Below are 18,800 nucleotides of genomic sequence, written 5' to 3'. Positions count from 1 at the left end.
CAATACAAATTTAAATACAATGTCTGTGATATTGAGGTATAATAAGAAATATATATTTTGGGTTTTATCCCCAGCTCCTGGCCAGAGCTAAAAAAAGAATCCTTGTAATTTCCTAAGAAGAAAAATAGGAGCATCCTTTGTTATAATATTTGGTTTTTGTGAGAGATAAAAGTGAAAAGAGCATCTGTTGTTCTTCATAACAGTACCTGAGTTTATGTTAATGGATGACTTTGGGAAGCCCCTAAGGATAGGGGGCTGGCTTCCCATCATGTGATTAGAGATTGGAATTGTAAGCCCTGCGAGAGAGTGGAGAGGGACTGGCGATTGACTTAATTACCAATTACTGATGATCTAATCAATCATGACTACATAATTGAAAAGCAAAAACCCTGTTTCCCACCTCTTATGTAAACAAAAACCCAATTCTTTCCTACTATGTCTTTCTTTCTTGTGCGTCTACTTTACTACTTACACAAAACAGTTCACTTTTGGTCACCAAATGTGTGGAGCTTTTTCTCCACACCAAGCAATTCTCTGTGACACCAGCTGGGTGGCCTACACTTTAATTCAATTGTGACACTACCTTCCTGGGGGTAGTGTCAGATTCCACAGGTTAAGGCCTCAGTCTCACTAGACTGCCCTCCACAAACACATATACACTTCAGACACTAATCACATGCCAGGTTATCATCTGTGCTTCTGACCAACCAGCTATAGATCAGAGTCTCCAACGACCCCTCCTTGGGTTGGATTAATCTGCTAGAGCAGCTCACAAAACTCAAGGAAACACATTTACCAGTGTATTAAAGGATATGATAAAGGACACAGATGAACAACCAGATAAAGAGATACAGAAGGTGAGGTCTGAGAGGGTCCTGAGCTTCTGTCCCCATGGAGTTGGTGTGTGTTACTCTACTGGTTCTTGATTGTGTTCACAGACCTGGAAGCTCTCTGAACCCCTTACTATTAGGATATTTATGGAGGCTTCCTCACATAGGCATGATGGATCATTAACTTCATTTCCAGCCCTTCTCCCCTCTCTAGAGAAGTAGGAGGGAGAGGGAGGGCTTCTTTCCAATGACCAGCCCTTTCCCAGGAGCCCACTCAGAGTCACCTCATTAAAACAAGAGATGCTCCTAGTGCTCTTATCACTTAGGAACTCTATCAGGAACCAGGAGCAGAGTCCAATATATATTTTTTTCTATTGTCTCACAGTAATGAATCCTTCATAAAAACCCTAAACAACCAGGGTTCAGAGATCTTTTAAGTTAGTGAAGATGCTGAGGTGCTGCAAAGGTGACATGCCCAGAGTGGACGAGGAGCTCTGTGCTGCTCCTCCACACCTTGCGCCATGTATATTTTCCATTGGGCTCTTCTTGAGTTTTATCATTTATTAAAAAACTGGTAAACATAAGTAAATGTTTCCGTGAGCCATGCTCGCAAATTATCAAATCCTATGATTGTAATAAATGTGGAAAAAACTTGTATTCATATTTAACATCAGGAAATCCACTTTGCAAAGAAATCTTTTCGGTACAAAATATGCAGAAATATTTCAAGCAGAATACACACCTTATATTACATCACAGAATTCAAATAGCCAAAGGACTCTCTAAACGTAAGGAATGAGGAAATGCTTTCAATCAAAGCTCATCTCTCATGCATCAGAGAATTCATACTGGAATATATGATTTCAAAATAAGAATTATGGGAATGCCTTAGCCCTAGATCATTCCTTACATTCACTTAGAGAATATGAAGAGAGACTACCTATGTATCGAATGCAGGTGGTATCTAAAAAGATTATCTCTTACTTCCCATTAGAGTATTCAAACTAGAGGACAATATTCGGATATTATAAATGTAAGCTGTCTTTCCATGATTACAAAATCTCTTTTGAAGATTAGAAGATTTATACTAAAACAAAGCCTTATGCATGTATTTTATGTGAGAAAATTTTCACTTTAGAGCATTGAATTTGTTCCACATTTGAGTGCTTACACCAGTGAGAGACCCTATCAATATAATAACTGTGAAAAGTATTAAACCATAGCTCATCCCTTATTGCCATCAAAGAAGTCTTAATATGGAAGAAAAGCCCTCTGATGTCCTGAATGTGGCACAGTTGTCAAACAAAAGATATCTTAATACAGTAGTCTCCCTTATCCATGGTTTCACTCACCCGCAGAAAATTCCAGAAATAAACAATCCATAGATTTTAAATTGTTCACCATTCTGAGTAGTGTGATGAAATTTTGCACCATCCTGATCCATCACACTCAAGACATGACTCATGCCTTTGTCCAGTTTATCTGGACTGTATAGGCTCCTGTCCTTTAGTTACTTACTAGCTGTCTCTGTTAGATCCATTGTCATAATATCAGACACTGTGTTCAAATAACCCTTATTTTACTTATTTTGCTGGCAATTTGGATATGCCAAAAACAGGTCATAAAGTACTTCCTTTAAATGAAAAGGTGAAAGTTCTCAAGTTAATAAGAAAAGATTTAAAAATCTATTGCTAAGGTTGCTAAGATCTAGGGTAAGAGTGAATCTTCTATCTGTGAAATTACCTGATTTGTAAATTAATGTATAGGAGAAAACATAGTATCTATGGGATTTGGTAGTATCTGTGCTTTCAGGCTTCCACTGGGGAACTTGGAACATATTCCCTGCAGACAAACGGGGACAGATATAAAGATCAGATCAGAGACTTGCTGTAGGAAAAGATCTCACAAATGTAAAAACTGTGAAATCTTTCCACCAAAGTATACATCTTCTTAAACAATAGAAAATTCACAGCAAAGAAAAATCTTACGATTATTAATTAATGTACAAACATCAATGTGATTATCCAGGCCCACTTTGACCTCATAAGATTTTTACTGGAGAGAAATCCCATAAAATGTGTTCAACAACTTCCAGCCAAGATTCGTACCTCACTGCTTATCCAAAGATTAACTCACAGATGACTTTATCGCTTAGGTATCATCATATAATACATAATGGAAGGAAATTCCATCATGGTATTGAATATGAAAAACTCTTTAAGATTTTCTTCCCCTACAGTATGTCCACACATGCTAGTGAAGTTGAATAAATCAAAGGAAAAAGGGAATATTTTTAATATATAGTCATGAAAATCCAAACTTTGTAAAATCAAAATGTATTTGCTAAAACTAAAGTTATAATATTTAGTTTAATAAACTTAAACTAAAAAATAATATTTTAGTGCAAAAAAGTGTATACATCCACATTAATATATTAGCATATTTCTAACATTATATTATCTTTCCAATCTAATTAGTAAAGCTATTTAATCCAGTGAACAAAGAAATATACTTTAATTTCATGTTAAGTTTTGAAGTTTTGTTTGACATTAAAATATAGTAGTCTAAATTTTTTATTTATTTCTTCATTGTTCTCCAATATCGAACTAGTCATGGTTTTTTTAATGAGCACAAAATCTGGGATATTATGAAAGGTTCCTAAATCACCATTCAGAACTTCTTTTTTTGTGGCCATTAAAGTTCTATAATCACTCTCTTATTTTAGTCTCTTAAACTACTCAGTAATATCACATGATTTGTTCATGAAATTATTTTTTTGAGTGATTTGAATCAAAATGTTAATGAGATATTAATGAAAAATTGTAGAATCGATTAACATTTCAACATTTTAAATACAGTTGTTCATTCTTCTACAATGCTTGTTTTGAAAACAGATTTGTTTCACTACAATTACTACATCAGGAAACAATTTGAGCATAATGCAAATTTGAGTTTGGTTACGTGCGATTTCATCTATGGAAAATGAGGTGAATGCAGAAAACCGCACCCAGCACAACCAAGCCACGATTAGGAATATATAAAATACACACACATGCCTCAAACATCTACCACCTTTGATATTACAACTTTTTATCCAATTTCAGATAACCCTCTTTCCACCACTTCCTGATAAATCAAAAGCTGCAGCTCTACGAATGTCCACTTCCACAAGCAAGCTTTTTCAAGTTAAAGTACCATTTATTGTATAGTATTTATAAATTTTTTAAACTCTTAACATGTGTAAAACTGTGCTACCATTTTTATTCAATTCCTATCTTTATTTTTAAATGTCACTGACAACGCTTGTTTGTTTGTTTGTTTATTATTTATTCCTACAGCACCTGGTCTTCCTACGTGGTCTCCCATCCAATTTTATCATGGAGATAAATTTTGGAAATTTTATAGTCTACTCTAGATAAACTGTTAAAGTAACAAGATTAGGAAAAGACTAACAAGGCGCCATAACATGTTGATGTAAAAAAGAAAAATCAGATGGGGGTTAAGCAGTCTGGTCAGACCCATACAGAAGAAGTATCGGATCAAAAACGTCACAGATCTCCCAGGTGTATACTCATTATTTTGTATCTGCACTTCTTGATGCCTCCTGCAGCCTAAGTTTATTCAAGAAATTGTGGCACGAATCCAAGGGAGGTGTTTCTATGGAAAGACCAGTGCTCTTAAGCCCTGGGAAGTGGGCAGGATTGCTGACCCAGGACATCCCTGGGCCCAAACAGTAGACAAATAGTCATCTGAGGAGGGAGTCATCCACAGGGATTGTGATAATCCAGATCATGTTAGCATGTTAATTTTTCCCAAAAGGTAGACACAATTAGCCTTCTTATCCTTTTTTTTTGTCTGTGTCTCTTTCAAGTCACTGATTTTTCTCTTTGAATCTGTCAAGTTTATCCTATAAATAATTTTTTAATTTCAAAAGCTATTTTCCATTTTCAAGATTTGAAGATTTTGAATCGTTTCTTTTTAGCATCACCTGTTACTGCTTTGTTTCTGATCACTTTTATTAAGTAATTTATTACTCTTCTTTAAGATGAAGTTTTTCCTTTTTGTGTCTGAATATGGCACACACACTTATTTTGAAATCTTTTATCAGTCTGTCCCAAAGTATGAATTTGGAGAGGATTCATATTCTAATTTTTTATTTTCTTGGAAAGTTTTCATTTATATTTATTTTCTTTCTTATTGTGGCCTCACCCCTCCCTATGAAGTGGTTTTGTAGTTGCTTCCACCTGACCCCTGGCTGGGCCATCCATGCTCTTACAATGACATTTTGGGGCTCTCTTGCCCCCTGGTGGTTTTAGGGTTACATAGCGTCAGGCAGTATGACAACTGGTGACATGGCTGTGATATTCATCTGCATCTTCCTGCCTCCCTTATCTTGCAGGTTATGAAGTGTCATCTCCTCAGGTGGTGATCAGCAATAGTTGCTCATTTTTCTTAACTTCTTTTTATGACCTATTCTGCCCCTCACCTCCAGCAGTGAGCCTTGTGTGGAACATTTTTATTTCCCTTTATCCCATAAGATTCAAACTCTCAGCCAGTTTTACAGACCGCTGGGCCAGAGCACAGTAAACCCAAGGCTGCAGTCCCGCTGCTTCACATTTCTGCTTGAGGCTTTTCAATCTTCAAGTAATCATTTTACTGTTGAGTTTATCTAGGTTTTTTGGGTTTTGTCACTGCTGTATGTTTAAAGCAGAAAAAGTACATCAAAGCATGAACTCTCCATCTGATCCGTTACTTTTCTTCTCTGCCCCAGGTTTTTATGTCTAGTGGCTACTATGTAAGGGAAGTTTCGTTTCTGTTGACACAGTGGTGTACCCGGTTGTGCATTTACATATCATCATTCACCAGATAGTTTCATCAGCTGTCCAATCACCGATGAGATAAATAGGGAAGTCTCTTTATGAGTCGATTATTTCTGAATGACTTACTAGATTATGAACCAACTCTTCCTTTCACACCTGGAGACACTAAAAGAGATGTCGAATTACAAAACCAGAGAGATCTGTTCCAGATTTAAGTGACCACCATATTAAGAGATTACTTTAAAGGAATACGCAAGAGTTGACTCTCTCTGTCTTCATTTCCTCACCTGTTGAGAAAGGAATAACAATTGTCCTCCTGCCGAGAAGTAAATGAGAATTAAATGAAATAATGTGTGTAGAATACAAGCCTGAACTAGTATATCTGTTCCCCCCCAAAATTAATAAGCGCATACATTTGAAATTAATATAAAATAATATTGAATGTCAACTGTAATTGAAATTTTTTAGTTTAAAAATAATCTTAAAATTAATAAATATAGAATGACCATATAGTCCAGCGATTTCACTTCAGGGAACACACCCAAAAGAATTGAAAGAAGGGACTTGAACAGGCATTTGTACACCTAGGTTTACAGCAACATTACCTGCAATAGCCAAAAGGTAGAAAGAATCCAGGTGTCTATCAACAGATAAATAGATAAACAAAATGCAGTATTCACACACATACACACAATGGAATATTATTCAGTCTTAAAGAGGGAGGAATTCTGACACATGCTGAAAAATGGATGAACCTTGAAAGATATGCTGAGTGAAGTAAGCTGGTCACAAACAGACAAATACTGTGTGATTCCACTTATATGAGGTAGCTAGAATATGGATCTGTCATGACTTTGACAGGTTAGAGACAGCTAGTAGAATGAAGGCTTCCAGGAGCTGGAGGGTGGGAGGAGGGGGAATGGAAAGTTAGTATTTAGTGGGTACAGAGTTTCAGTTTTACAAGATTAAAAGAGTTCTAGAGACAGATGATAGTGATGGCTGCACAGTAATGTGAATGTACTTAACGCTACTGAATTGTGCATTTAAAAATGATTAAGAGGGTAAGTTTTGTTATGTGTATTTTACCACAATTCAAAGAAAAGAGAACCACGTGACAGCATCTGTATTTGCTATAAAATTATTGTTTATTTCTTTGTTCAGTAAACTTTTATTGCTCCCAAGAGGAGAGGTGAGGTAGACATTTAAACAATGAGTGTAGTAAAATGCTTTCAAATAACAATGACATGAGGGACACAGGGGGGCAAGTGGCCAGTTCTTTTTTTTCTAAGTTTCTTAGAAGTGCTTTTTCTTAAATTAGTTTCAAGTGTACAGTACATTGATTAAACATCTATATAGTTTGAAAAATTATCCCCCCAATTGCTCCCTCCCTTCCCTGACCCTCCACTTAGCCAACGTATTAATGCTAACTGCATTCCCTATGCCGTGCTCCCCATTCCTGTGACCATCCATCAGCTAAGAATTTGTACTTTTTAACCTTTCACCCCATTTTCCTAGCCCTCCAAACTGGCCTCTGTCTGTCACTGAAATATCCACTGTATTTGTGAGCCCGTTTCTGATTAGTTTGTTCTTTTTATTCCTTAGATTCCACATATAAGTGAAATCCTATAGTGTTTACCTTTCTCTGTTTGACTTAAATACCTTCTATGTCCATCAAAGCAATATCTTTTTCCATCCCCTTCCTTTTAGTCTGTGCATGTCTCTTAATCTGGTGAATCTCTCGTGGGCAGCATATGTAGGGGTCTTGTTTTCTCATCCTTTCAGCCACTCTATCTTTTGGTTGGAGCACTTAAGGCTTTTCCATTTAAGGTACTTATTGGTAGGAATGTAGTTGGTACTATTCTTTATTACTGTCTTTGATACATGTTTTTTCTTCTTAAAGAAGTCCCTCCAACATTTCCTGTAATACTGGCTTGGTGGTGATAAATTCCTTTAGCTTATTTTTGTCTGGGAAGCTCTTCACCTGTCCTTTGGCTCTAAGTGATTGCTTTGCTGGATAAAGTATTCTTGGTTGTAGATCCTGGGTTTTCACCATGTTGAATGTTTTTTGCCAAGCCCTTCTTTCCTGCATAGTTTCTTTTGAGAAATCAGCTGATAGTATTATGAGTATTCCCTTATAAGTAACTTTCTGTTTTTCTCTTGCTGCTTTTAATATTCTTTCTTTGTATTTAACCTTTGACACTTTAATTGTGATGTGTCTTGGTGTGCGCCTCTTTGGATCCCTGGTTTTGAGGATTCTCTGAGCTTCCTGGGGTTTTATGCTCATTTCCTTCACTTGGTCAGGGAAGTTTTCCATCATTATTTCTTCAAACAGCTGTTCGACATCTTGATTTTCTTCAGTTACACTGATCAGACAGATATTTGGACCCTTAATAGTGTCCCATATTCTCCTTAAATTATTTTTATAGTCTTGGCATTTTATCTCTTGCCATTCTGATTGTGTATCCTTGGCTTTCCTGTCCTCTAGGTAGGGCATTTGATCCTTTTCTTCATTCACTTTGTTTATTCCTTTGTTTAGTTCACTTAATATACTTCTCATCTCAGATAATGTGTTCTCCATTTCAGACTGGTTCCCTTTTGTAATTTCCATTTCCATTTTTTTGTTTTTTATCTCTTTGTTAAAGTTCTCTACACTTCCCAAAAGTTCATTGAGCATCTTTATAACTAGTGTTTTGAACTCTGCATCTGTTAGATTACTCGACTCCATTATTTCTGAATCTCTGTTCTGTTCTGTTCTCTCATATGGTTTCTGCTTTTTTGTCTTACCATTTTGGCTGCCTTTCCATGTCTGTTTCTATGTACTAAGCAAAGCTCCTAAGTCTCCTGGTCTTATTAGTGTGGATTTGTGAAGTAGGTGTCCAGTGGCACAGTCCTGAGAGGGGTTCGGCTGCAGGTCAAATTTAGCTCAAGCCTCTACCCCTCCAGGGCCACCTGTTAAAATTCAGCAAGCAACCCACAGATGCTGTGTTTATTGTTGCCTCAAAAGGCCACACCATAAACTGATGCCTGCTGTCTCCTCCAGGGTGACTCTCTGAGGATATACCTGGATATGCCTTGGGTGGGGCTGCCAGTTTGGGGAGGCAGGGTTTCAGGGAATCCTCTGGACAGAGCGACTTCTGTTATCCAGTTGGATGAAGTCATGGCTATGGTGGCACTGTGTCCATTGCACTGAGAAGGGGAAAGGCTCAACAGAGGAACAATGGACATCACTGGCACTTCTGTACTGCGCAAGTCTCTCTTCAACCCTCACTCTGACAATGTCTCTCATAAGTCCCTGGTGCCCCCTGTGCACAGCCGAATCCGCACCAGTGCTCAGAATGAGCAGGTCTATCACTGTGAAAATCCGCTCACAGATGTGGCCCCTTTAAGAGGCTTCTGCCACTGCCGCTGCCGCTGCCACCGCAGCCTCCATCCCACTCAGCCGCTGGAGACTGGGCAGCCCCATGTCCTCTCCCCGTCCTACCTTGTGCCGTTGCAGGGTGATTTTTTGGATTTCTCCCTAGTTGTATGGCTTATTCATCCCCAGAAATTTTTTCTTGCTTCTGCTCCTTGTTTCTGTCACGATTATGATATGGTAGCCAGAGAGGTGAACCTCTATCATCTACGTCATTTTTTTTCTCGGCCAGTTGTTCTTGAAAAGTCACAGTGGAAGTCAGGAATCTTTTCTGGAAATTCTAATTTGTGACCTGAATCCTGAAACCTGAACAAATAGTGATGAAGCTTTGGGAGTTAGGGAGGGAGAAATTTGAGCAATGCCAGGGCCCTGACTTGTCTTATTGCATTCATGGCCATGCACTTGGTTCTGCTGGGCTCTAGGTGACAGAGGAGGCATGGGTCAGGGGCAGATTGGGCTCAAGAAGGAAGCAAAGACCAGACCACAAAGGGTTTCTGGGCCTCATGAGAACCATCATTCAGCGATACAACCAACATAGCTATTTTATTTTTCATTGTTGTTTCCAGCCTAAATAGCAACTAGTAAGAAGCCAGAAAATCTAGTGTTTTCAGAGAATGACACACATGGGTGTGTGAGACATCAAACATTTATTCAGATCCAAATTTTTCGTAATTGGAGAGAGTACTTAGTTATTTGCACACAAATCTCAATCTAACAAAAATCTGTTACTTCGTGCAACTCTAACAGCAAAGAGAATTTCTTTATTCCTTTTTCTGAGCAGGGTTTCAAATTAAACTTTATTGATTCTGACTTTCTATTTCATCTCAATAAAGTAGCTTTAAAATAAAAAAGACTCATCTTTCGAAAAATGGTGCAGATGATGGAGGCTTTGTTAATTCCTCTTGTGACCAAATCAAAGTCGTGAGAGGAACATGGAGCAAATAGCAAGTAAGGTCACCTGGGATCTAGATGAAGCGAAGCACTACAACTAGGGAGAGAAAAATTAATCAGCCTGTGAAGGTAGAAGGTAGGAGGGAGTGAAGATGCGAGGCTGCCCAGTCTTGTGCAGCTGAATGGGACAGAGGCTGAGGCAGCAGCAACTGCAGATGCCTCTTAAAGGGGCCGTGTCCGCCACTGGACTTTTGCAGTGACAGACCCACTCACTCTGAACACCAGCGCTGGGTCAGCTGCTCGGGGGCACCAGGGGCTTATAGGGGAACACTGAGCTGTCCCGGGCAGAAGTGTCGGTGGTATCCATTGTTTCTCTGTTGATCCCTTCCGCCTCCTAGTGTGTGGATGCAGCACCGCCCTAGCTGAGATGTCATCAAACTGGATAACAGAGGTCGCTCAGCCCAGAGGATTCCCTGAAACTCCACCTCCACCCTCCAACTCATCACCCTACACAAGCCACATCCAGATGTGTCCTCGGCAAGTCCTGTGCAACTTGCTGAGCAGTGCTAAGACTCACACTGATGGAAGCTGGCTGTGGTTTCTGACATGGCCTCTTGAGGCAACTATAAGCACAGCATGTGTGGGTTGCTTGCTGAATCTTAACAGGTGGCCCTGGAGGGACACAGCCTGGGGCTAAAATTGGCCTGCAGCTGAACTCTTTCAGGACTGTGCTGCTGGACACCTACTACACAAAGCCATGCTAATAAGACCAGGGGTCTTAGGAGCTTTGCTTATTACATAGAAACAGACACAGAAAAGCAGCCAAAAATGGGAGGATAATGAAGCATAAACCATATGAGAGAACAGAACAGAGATCCAGGAATAATGGAATCAAGCAATCTAACAGACGCAGAGTTCAAAACACTAGTAGTAAAGATGCTCAATGAACTTATGGGAAGTGTAGATGAACTCAGTGAAAACTTCAACAAAGAGATAAAAAACATAAAAATAGAAATGGAAATTACAAAAGGGAACCAGTCAGAAATGAAGAATACATTATTCGAGATGAAGAGTGTATTAGAAGGAATCAACAGAGTGTATAAAGAAGAAGATCAAACCACCGATATAGAGGATGGGGAAGTCAAGGACATTCCATCAGAATGGTAAGAAAAAATGAGCCAAGACTATAATAATAATTTAAGGAGCCTATGGGACTCAATTAAATGTAAAAATATTCATGTCATAGAGGAAGCTGATGGAACACAAGATGTCGAAGAGCTATTTGAGGAAATAATGATGGAAAACTTCTCTAACCTGGTGAAGGACATAGACCTGGAAGCTCAGAGAATCCCAAAAACCAAGGATCCAAAGAGGCACACAAAGTGCCAAAGGTTAAATACAAGAAAGAATATTAAAAGCAGCAAGAGAAAAACAGATAGTTACTTATAAGGGAATACTCATAAAACTATCAGCTGATTTCTCAAAAGAAACTATGCAGGAAAGAAGGGCTTGGCAAAAAACATTCAACATGGTGAAAACCCAGGATCTACAACCAAGAATACTTTATCCAGCAAAGCAATCACTTAGAGTCAAAGGACAGGTAAAGAGCTTCCCAGACAAAAATAAGCTAAAGGAATTTATCACCACCAAGCCAGTATTACAGGAAATGTTGGAGGGACTTCTTTAAGAAGAAGAAACAAGTATCAAAAACAGTAGTAAATAATAGTACCAACTACATTCCTATCAATAAGTACCTTAAATGGAAAAGAATTAAGTGCTCCAACCAAAAGATAGAGTGGCTGAAAGGATGAGAAAACAAGACCCCTACATATATGAAAAGGAAGAGAATGGAAAAGATATTGCTTTGATGAAACTAGACGGTATTCAAGTCAGACAGAGAAAAGTAAACACTATATGTTTTCACTTACATGCGGAATTTAAGGAATAAAAAGAACAAACTAATCAAAAACAGACTCACAAATATAGTGGACAATTTGGTGATGAACAGAGGGGAGGGGGCTTTGGAGGGCTGAGGGAATGGGCTGAAGGGTTGAAGAAGTACAAATTAGTAGCTGACAGATGGTCACGGGGATAGGAAGCACAGCATAAGGATTGCAATTAGCATTAATACGTTGGCTAGGTGGAAGGTCAAGGGCGGGAGGGAGCAATTGGGGGAATCACTTCACTAACTATATAGACGTCTAACCAACGTACTGTATACTTGAAACTAATTAAAATTTTAAAAATAAAAAATAATAATTAATAAAATGTAAATGGATTAAATGCTCCAATCAAAAGACCTACAGTAGCTGAATGGATAAGAAAACATGACCTATAGATATGCTGTCTCAAAGAGACCCACCTCATATCAAATAACACACACAGACTGAAAGCAAATGGATGAAAAACAGATATTCTATGCAAATGGAAATGAAAAAAGCTGGGATAACAATACTTATATCAGACAAAATAGACTTTAAAGTATAGGCTATAATAAGAGATAAAGAAGGACATTACATAATGATAAAGGGATCAATACAACAAGAGGACATAACCCTAGTAAACATACACACCCAACATAGGAGGACCTACATAGATAAAGCACTTATTGACTAACTTAGGAGAGATTGACTGTAATACACTCATAGTAGGAGACTTTAACACCCATTGACACCGATGGACAGAACTCCTCTCAGGACTGTGCCACTGGACACCTACTTCACAAATCCACACTAATAAGACCAGGAGACTTAGGAGCTTTGCTTAGTACATAGAAACAGACATGGAAAGGCAGCCAAAATGGTAAGACAAAAAAGCAGAAACCATATGAGAGAACAGAACAGAACAGAGATTCAGAAATAATGGAGTCGAGTAATCTAACAGATGCAGAGTTCAAAACACTAGTTATAAAGATGCTCAATGAACTTTTGGGAAGTGTAGAGAACTTTAACAAAGAGATAAAAAACAAAAAAATGGAAATGGAAATTACAAAAGGGAACCAGTCTGAAATGGAGAACACATTATCTGAGATGAGAAGTATATTAAGTGAACTAAACAAAGGAATAAACAAAGTGAATGAAGAAAAGGATCAAATGTCCTACCTAGAGGACAGGAAAGCCAAGGATACACAATCAGAATGGCAAGAGATAAAATGCCAAGACTATAAAAATAATTTAAGGAGAATATGGGACACTATTAAGGGTCCAAATATCTGTCTGATCAGTGTAACTGAAGAAAATCAAGATGTCGAACAGCTGTTTGAAGAAATAATGATGGAAAACTTCCCTGGCCAAGTGAAGGAAATGAGCATAAAACCTCAGGAAGCTCAGAGAATCCCCAAAACCAGGGATCCAAAGAGGCGCACACCAAGACACATCACAATTAAAGTGTCAAAGGTTAAATACAAAGAAAGAATATTAAAAGCAGCAAGAGAAAAACAGAAAGTTACTTATAAGGGAATACTCATAATACTATCAGCTGATTTCTCAAAAGAAACTATGCAGGAAAGAAGGGCTTGGCAAAAAACATTCAACAGGTGAAAACCCAGGATCTACAACCAAGAATACTTTATCCAGCAAAGCAATCACTTAGAGTCAAAGGACAGGTGAAGAGCTTCCCAGACAAAAATAAGCTAAAGGAATTTATCACCACCAAGCCGGCATTACAGGAAATGTTGGAGGGACTTCTTTAAGAAGAAAAAACATGTATCAAAGACAGTAATAAAGAATAGTAACAACTACATCCCTACCAATAAGTATCTTAAATGGAAAAGAATTAAGTGCTCCAACCAAAAGATAGAGTGGCTGAAAGGATGAGAAAACAAGACCCCTACATATGCTGCCCACGAGAGATTCACCAGATTAAGAGACATGCACAGACTAAAAGGAAGGGGATGGAAAAAGATATTGCCTAATGGACCTAGAGGGTATTGTACTGAATGAAGTGGGTTGAATAGAGAAAGACAAATATTGCATGATTTCACATACATGTGGAGTCTAAAGAAGAAAATAAACAACAACAAAAATGGAAATAAACTCAGATACAGAGAATATTTTGAGGGCTACTAGATGGGAGGGGAATTGGCAGGGGACGGTGAAAAAGGACAAAGGGATTAAGAAGTACAAATGGATAGTTACAAAATAGACATGGAGATAAAAGTGTAGCATAAAGAAAATAGTCAACAATGTTATAATAAATATGTAAGGAGGAAGAGGGGTACTAGATTTAGTGGGGTGATCTCTTTGTGAGTTATATAGATCTCTAATCACTATGCTGTACAACTGAAACTAACCTATTATCTATCTTATGCCAACTATAATTGAAAAAAACTCATTGAATTATACAATGTAAATACGAACAACTGTTTATTATATTTTAATAAAGCTGAAAAAATAAATAACTAGCTCTAATAAACAACTCTAAAACAACTCTAATAAATATGTACTTAAAATTTAAAAAAATAAATAAAATAAAAAATAAAAAAGACTCATGTAACCAATTTTACATAATGTTCAAAAATCTTGCACATTTCCAGTGAATTGGGACAATAATACAGTTGACCCTTGTACAACATGGGTTTGAAATGTGAGGATCTACTTATACAAAGATTTTTTCCCGTAAATATGTGCAGTACTATAAGTATTTTCTCTTCCTTATGATTTTCTTCATAATTTCTTTTCTCTAGCTTACTTTACTGTAAGAATATAGTATATAATATATACAGCATAAAAAATATGTGTTAATAGAATGTTTATGTTATCAGCAAGACTCCCAGTCAACAGTAGGCCAGTAATAATTAACTACTGAGGGAGCACCAAAAGTTATACTCGGATTTTGGACTCTCCAGGGTGTTGGTTCCCTAATCTCTGCATTGTACAAGGGTCACTGTACTTTATACAGGCAGCTTCACACAAACCTGGAATTCATTGTGAAGGTTGTCCCAAAGATGTCCATGGAATATGAAGGAATTCCTATTAGCTATTGCAGAAAACCTGCTTCCTATGAAGTCAGACAGCTGTTGGGTTTCTAAGAGATGAAACAAAATACTGACATTGTGATGCTTTGCTGGACGGTAGTACTTCTGGTTACCACCAGGCCATAAGGAATTCTCATTGTTTATTCCAGGACAGCTTATTCCCTGAAAACAAATATCTCCCCACCCTCTAGTTCACCATGTCCAGACAGAACAAGAACTCAACAGGTGCTCACAAACATTGCCTCATGTTAGATAAGGAATCCGAAAATCTGATTTCTCACAGAAATTTCAGAGGAGTCAGCACCAAATTACTCAGAAGTTTAGTTCTTTGCAAATAAGTCAGTATGGGTTTGAATTTTATATCAAGTGAAGTGAAAAAGACTTAACAGAGCATTTCTTTGCATGTTACTCTGGCTGTGATGAGCATCTACTAAGCATTAATCTCACCACGTACTCGGGAGTCTGAGGACCGGGGTTCGTTATTGCTCTGAAACTTCAAGTCGACACTTCTGCTAATCTGTCTCCCAATCTTGTGAATAAAAACTAGCCACAACACCATGAGCTTCCCAAGTGACAAAGTGTGAGCAGGTTATTCCACTGTATTTCATCACTGGTTGACAGAAACTTGTGACCATTGCTCTAATTGTCTTGTGACCATTGCTCTCATTGCTCTCATGCAATGGTTCTCAATCAGGAATGATTTTGTGTCCCAGGGACATTCAGTAATGTCTGGAGACATTTTTGATGTCTTAACTGGGACCGAGGGAGTAGGGGAAGGCGTGCTACTGGCATCAGGCGGGTAGAGACCAGAGATGCTGCTGAGCACCCTAGAAAGCACAGGGCAGCCTCCCCCATACCCCAAAGAATTATCCATATTCTAAAATGTCAACATTGTCAAGATTAAGTGACCCTGGTCTAGAACTCGAATCTAAACACCCGAGTGCCTACCACCTAGTCCTCTCAGAAAGTCAAACTTTTCTGCCCACCACCAAAACGTCCTCCCCTTTTGCAGTGATGGTGGGAGGTAGGGGACAGAGGTTGGTTGTAGTAAGGTGCAAGACTAGACTACATTTTCCAACCTCCTTTACAGTTTCATGTGGTCGTGTGACTAGTTCTCACCAATATATTGTGACCTGAAGTTATGTGTGCCACTACCAGTCAAGAGAATTAATTATCTTTCCCCTTGTGCTGGCAAGATATAGAGCCACATCCAGGATCCAACCCGTGGCTCTACCATAAGGGAAAAAATGGGAAGAGGCTCAAGTAACCAAACCAAAAGAAGCTGCAGGGTAGATCTGGCTACGAAGACAGCTGGAACAGCCGGACTCTCTTCCTCTACCTCTTATCTCCACTGTTCTAGGTATATTGGCTTCATTTTTGCACTCTGCAGTTAAGCCTTTTTACACAGAAGAGAAAAGCACCATCATCCTTAATCTCTTATTCTTATGCCTCACCAGAGAGGAAGGGTCTTCTTTCAGTTTGAAAAACTCTGAGAAGGACTTGGGTTGAACATTCCTTTTGTGGCTGGAGCAGGATGTGTTATCAGAAGTGAGGAATGGGTACCGCTCTGACATAAACAATAGCTATACACAGATACTATTAAACTGAGTTCTGTTCACCTTCCCCTTCCACCTTCTCAGTGACCCATCGTTGTCTCCAATTCCTGGTGCTCTGAGCCAGGGAATCAGAATGTAGCCTCAGAGAACATATCACAGAATTCTTTTCCCCACAACCCCTCCCCCACCACTCCTACCACTGCCAGCCAGGGCTGTCCAAAATGTGACAGGAGAAAATTCCAACTAGGCAAAATATGATAATTTGTAAATCATGATGGCACATGAAATTTACTATATGACTAACGTTGGAGATTTTTCAGCAAGATAAACTATACCATATATCCCAGTTAATCTCACTTCATTTTCTACTGGTTCATGCTAGTTTATTTCATGCATAGCATTTATCACACTCTGTGATTACTTGGTTTATTGTTTGTTTATTGCCCATCTCTCCTACTAGAATGTAAGCTACAGAAAGATCAGGGTCTTTTCTGTCCTGGTCCCTTCGGTGTACCTTATGCCCAGCACAGTGCCCAGTGTGCCACTGCTCATGACATGTGCAAGAGTGTGCATCTGGCAAAGCGCAGAGCATTCTGGGATTTTGCTGAGGATCCACTCTACTGTTTCTCTCTGTATGCTGATTTAAACGTCTGTAGCAACTTCTTTGAATCTACTCTTGCTTGCATTGCTCCTTGCGGAAGTCTCTAAGTCCTAGACAGCTGTTTTCTCCTCACTTCTAGTGACATTTCCCACTGCTTAGTAATACCCTTTGTAGTCATTTCAGTGATAACTTGGAAGATGGAGTTTCTGGACTCTAGATTAGAGAGGTAAGAACTGATATGACAGTGGAGATGATGTTCATTATCTCGCTCCCCAAGTTTTTTCATGGATTCCATAAATATATATTTATTGGCAGGAGCTCAATTCACTTTCTTGAACCCAAAGTTCCAAGTCCTCACATTGACCTATTTGCAGAATTTACCACCACTGACTGCTCTTTCTGTTCTGGAACTTTCTCCACATTTGGCTTCCCAGGCGCAGTCGTCCAAGAACTTGCTTCTTTCTGGTTTGCCTTCTCCCTCTTTGACATTACCTATAGGTTCTCTTCAAAGGTTACTCTTCCTCCTCCAGCATGTTAAATGACACAATGCTCCACAGATCTGTCCTCATACATCTTCTCATCACCAGTGACATCGTCCTCTCACTTGGGTTCAGTTACTTCTAAATGTGGTAGTTCTTGACTACACGTGTCTAGTTAGATCACGTTCCGTACTTCTGCAATGTGTATCTCAAACTCAATGTATGTAGAACAGAAGCCATTTTCTCCCACACACTCTTGCTCCTCTAGCTTCTCTTTCCCTCAGCATTTTCCTGCCCGTTATTCAACTCGTAACCAAGTCTTGTAACCCAGGGGTCCCCAATCACCGGTTTGTGGACCAGCACCAGTCTGTGGCCTGTTAGGAACAGGGCCACACAGCTGGAGGTGAGCAGCAAGCAAACAAGCAAAGCTTCATCCAAATTTGCAGCTGCTCCCCAGCGCTAGCATCACCACCTCAGTTCCCCCTCAGATCATGAGGCATTAGATGCTCATAGGAGCGCCGGTCCCTGGTGCCAAAAAGGTTGGGGACTGTTACTGTAACCTACATGCTCAACATGTCTTCATGATCCTACCTCTCCATCCTGACCACCCTTACCTTGGTTTCAGCCTGCAACATTTTTATGTCTACTAGTGCAATCTCTGTCTCCTTGCCTCCAGTTCTTCACTCCTATTAGCTACCTCTACACCTCTTCCCATAACACAGCACTGTCCTATCACTCTCTGACTTCAACTTTTCAATACTTCAATACCTTGAATGCAGGATTAAGCCCCAAATTCTTGTCATCTAATTCCCTTCATGGCCAGGCCCCTACCCACCATTCCAGCCTCCACTCCATTCCTTGTACCCTATACTCCAAATCTATTGAACTATTTGCAGGCACCCAATGTGCCAAGCTACAGCATGCTGCTTTCTTTTGCAGAATGCCTCCCCTTAGGCAATCTAGAAAATGCCACCCATCTTTAATATCCAGGTCACTGGGATCCCTCTTCAGGACACTTTTCCTCCTCTATGACTCACCGTACCCTACTCTGTGTTTATCTCTCACAGGCCCTATAACATTATACTTCATTTATTTGATTACAAATTTATATTCTCTGCCAGACTGTAAATTTCATGACACATAGTAGGCTTTCAATGGGGGAAGGGTGGCTTTGTTGTTTTGTGCACTGCTATAGTCTCAGAGACTAAAATAATGCCTGCTACATAGCAGATATTC

This window comes from Rousettus aegyptiacus, unplaced genomic scaffold (assembly GCF_014176215.1).
Source record: "Rousettus aegyptiacus isolate mRouAeg1 unplaced genomic scaffold, mRouAeg1.p scaffold_m13_p_6, whole genome shotgun sequence".
Lineage (NCBI taxonomy): Eukaryota > Metazoa > Chordata > Mammalia > Chiroptera > Pteropodidae > Rousettus > Rousettus aegyptiacus.
This window is presented reverse-complemented; position numbering follows the sequence as displayed.